This window comes from Propithecus coquereli, unplaced genomic scaffold (genome assembly GCF_000956105.1).
Source record: "Propithecus coquereli isolate 6110/MARCELLA unplaced genomic scaffold, Pcoq_1.0 Scaffold1558, whole genome shotgun sequence".
NCBI lineage: Eukaryota > Metazoa > Chordata > Mammalia > Primates > Indriidae > Propithecus > Propithecus coquereli.
This window is the reverse complement of record NW_012140058.1, coordinates 4076-8150: the sequence shown is the minus strand read 5'-3', so window position 1 is coordinate 8150 and position 4075 is coordinate 4076.

The following is a 4075-nucleotide window of genomic DNA, read 5'->3' as shown; positions in this document are numbered from 1 at the left end:
ACAACACCTGGGGGAAGTAATTTATTCCTACAGTAGCAATATTTCCTGGCGCTACTGCTATCACTAATACCAGTCAACACTTAATGTGGTGGTTACTATGTGCCAGTTATTATTCTGTGCGTTTTACACTCATATAATTTTACATATAGTTTGCATATACATAGTTTTACATATCATATAATTCTCACAGCAACTCTACATCATGAAGAATCCTATTGTGCTTCTCATTTTATAGACGAAGAAACCAAGTCACACAGAGGTTAAGCACCTTGACCAAGGTTGCAAACTGAGTAAATGGCAGTGTCAAGATTGAAACACAGGCAGCCAGGTTCGAACTTGTGCTCTTACGTGTGTACCTGGCTGCCTCGCTAAGGAGTTGTGAATATGGCCAATTGTTTAATAAATCCTGTGCTGCTTTCTTAGATTGGCTGTGCCGCACGGTTGACACTTTTCCCCCTTTGGCTTTATTAAATCAGTAGAGGAGGATCAATACCTAAAGGATTATAAACTTCTTTTCTGACAGAAAGATTTACAATGTGTTTGTTTAAACATGTTCAAAATGTACCTTAGATTTAGCAGAAGCTATTTGAAGGTATTACAATGTCAAAGTAACTGGTGAAATTTAACATGACCTAGTTAAGAGGTAATTACACTCAGATTTCTCCATGGCTGTTTTAGGTTTTGTGCCTTATGAGGGTGACTGCTTGGAAGTTGAGTATTCTCCTCAGCCAAACACCTCAAACTTCATGCCGCACTCAGCGAAGCCAGTGAATTGTAAGCACGTGGATCAGGTAATTTGTTTGCACGTATTAATAGCATTTGTCATTAGCTTCTGCCAAACATACCTTTAGCGATAGTTTTTGTGCCTAGGATTCTATTGAGTGTGCTAGGAAATCTAGAAAATATGAACAAATATATTCTTTGCCAAAAAGGAGCCTGACTTCTTATGAAAAGGCAGGCCTTACAAAAGGAAATAATTAGAAAACAATGTAGAACAAGCATATAATCAAGTTCTAAATTGTGTAGTCTATTTGCTGTTAGAATGTTCTGAGAACAACAGGAAGAAAAACAGTTTGTATGCAAGCAAATTTGGGGGAAAGATTGAATAGAGTGTGTTGTGGGACCCGAGCTACCAGTATAAACTGGATATTATTTGGGTATTCGAGTCTGAAAATAAGTAGGAAATTAAGTGAAATAGAAAGTAATGGACATTTTTGGGTAATATTTAGAGCAAGGTTACTCATCAGGGACCCTGACTTTATCCTCGGAGATTCTGACTTAAGTAGTCTGAGGTGGCATCTGGGCATAGGTATTTTTACAAAGCACCCCTGGTGTTGCCAGTGTGCCCACCAGGTTGGGATTCATAATTTGGATGTAATGACCAGGTTGGGGCCAGGGTAAGGAGGTGCAGAGCTTATTACATTTTATTATGCTTTTTCATAATCATTTCTTCATTGCATAATCATTATTTATGCTTACAGGTCCGTATCACCAGTCTACACGGAAGAAATGGGGTAATAGATAATACTATCTATTTCACGTTGGATTCTCTGAAACTTCCTTATGGATACATACCTCAAAAATACGACATTGTCAATGCGGTCATAGTGCAGAGCATGCAACCGTGCTGTATCTGGAGAGCAATTTCTATCACCCCAGGGCAAAGGTCATAATAACAAAACATTTTCATTCCCTCTTCATCTTTTTGTCTATGGGCAGTAAAGGGCCTTGTTTAATTGAAAAACTTAGCTTAGTAAGCCTCAAAAATATTTTAAATATGACTTACCTGGTAAATCCAGTTAAGATACTGGCTAGTTTACTTGGGACCATGAACACACTTGAGGGAAGTACGCCATCAATTACAAAGCAAGCTACAGCTGGCTAGTTACTGTAGGAAGTTAGTTCTTGGAAACGATACCGCAAATTAATTTAAGTTCCTTGTTTTCCATTACCAGGAGTGGAGTCTGTGATGGCGGAGGCCTGGGACAGCCCTTAAGTGACCCACAGAAGCAAAACATTTAACTGAAGAGGCAGCAGGGCCAGCATGTTAATGGGCATGATTTAAAGTTACAGTTTGCCTTCAGTTTTGAATCTCTCTTATGCTGTCCGTTTAGTTTTCATTTTTCCATAGATATTTTTTATCTTCTATCACCTACACAATTTGTTATGTTTATTGTTTAACTATTTCCTTCTTCCTTGTGCTCACATGTGATCTCCACAATGGCAGAATACCTTTTGTTCTATTTTTGTCAGTAACGCATCACCAAGCACTTAGAATAGTGCCTGGCACATACTAGGTGCAGAATAAATGTTATTCAGTTCAATATATGAATGATCAGACCACCATTGATGTTTAGCGGTGGCTCATTCATCACTTGTTCCCCAGGAATAAAATTGTTCAGCAACCCATTGAGACTTCAGTTGATCTTTTAAATAAAACACTGGAAATCTGCTGTACATAAGCCTCCTTGAGCCACTTGGTTGGAGAGGTGCAGTCTATCTGCAGAATGAATAAGGCGGCAAACACAGAACCCCTCGAAGGAAAGGGAAGCTGCTTACTCACTGGGAAGGATGGTACCAAAATCCCGGAATACACCCCATGAAACTTCTGGCCTTCCCCTAACAGAGCATTTAACCAAGTAACTGTGACCTAGGGGAAGGGATATATTCAGATCTTTGGGCATCACTGGAAAGTGGCTGTGAGCTCACCCCCAGTCCTAGGATTCATAATTCCACCATAATTCCCATTCCTGTAATAAATAGAGTTCGGTCCTGAGTTTGCTTTACAGGTCCAGTGGAAGCCCCCAGTCATCCAGTGATCCAGTCATCCAGTTTCCCACTTTATAGCAACATAGGAGGATTGACTATCCTGTCGAGTTTAGGCTTTCACTCATTGGCTCACTCCACAAATACCCACTGATCGCCCTTTATGTGCCAGGAACTGTTCTAGACCCTGGAGTTATAGCCATAATTAAAAGGACGAAATTCTGAACCCTAATGTAACTCGCATTCTTTTAATATCCCCTGTGGCTTCATGACCCATGCAGCAGTAGCTCCTGGGATATAGAGGGGCAAGTGGGAGCTCTGGCAGCTCCATGTCCCTGTGAAAGTCATTATTCAAAAGCAGCGCCACGCCTTGTGGAAATGCAGAAAAGCCCACTGTTGGATTTGAGAGATGCATGGGCCATGGATTCTACCACATCCCCATTTAATTCTCCAGTTTGGTTGATGTGGAAGAATGTTGTTTGAGAGTAACAGTGGACTATGGGAAGACCCATCAAGTGGTGACTCAATCACAGCTGTGTTTCACCAACATCCTCACTGGAGTGAGTGAATCACATAATAACCTGGAATGCTGTAGTTGTGGGGGTGAATAAAGTTCCTTCAGTCTTTGAAATAGCAAACCCCAGTACGTGTTTGCTTTAATAAGGCAGGTCCAGCAGTGGTACACTTTGAATGTTTTGCGTCAAGGATATGTCAACTCCAGGCTCTTTGCCACAATTTAGAAGGAAGGGTTTTTTTATCATCTCACCCACATCGGGGCATCATACCTGTCTCCTTGAATGGATGACATGGTGGCACAAGGACTCGGGGAGCAGGAAGTAACGGGCTACGTCAGAAATGTGTATTCTGTAGATGGGACAGAAATGGCATGAAAATACAAGGACCCGCCACCATGAATTTCTGCAGCTCCAGTGTCCTGCTGTAGAGCTTCCAGTAGGCATCCTATGAAAGGGTTGCAGGTGTGCTCATATCAGATGATTCTCAGCTAGTTTAGAGATACGTGCAATGTCAAAAAGGAAATATGACAATGACCTTGAGCAGGGGTTTGGAAACTCTAGCCCTTGGGCCAATCCCGGCCTACTGCCTGAAATGATTCTTAAAAAATGAAGTTCCATTAAAATACCTGGAACCTAATCGGGGCCCAATCCATTGTATCTAGTGTTCTTGTCATCATGATTCTGAATGCTGTTAATAATAGAGGCACTTTGAAGTCTCTCATGATTGTGGTTTTATCTAGTACTACCTGTGTCTTTAATAGGCTCTAGTTTGTTTTATTTCAGTGCTGTTAATG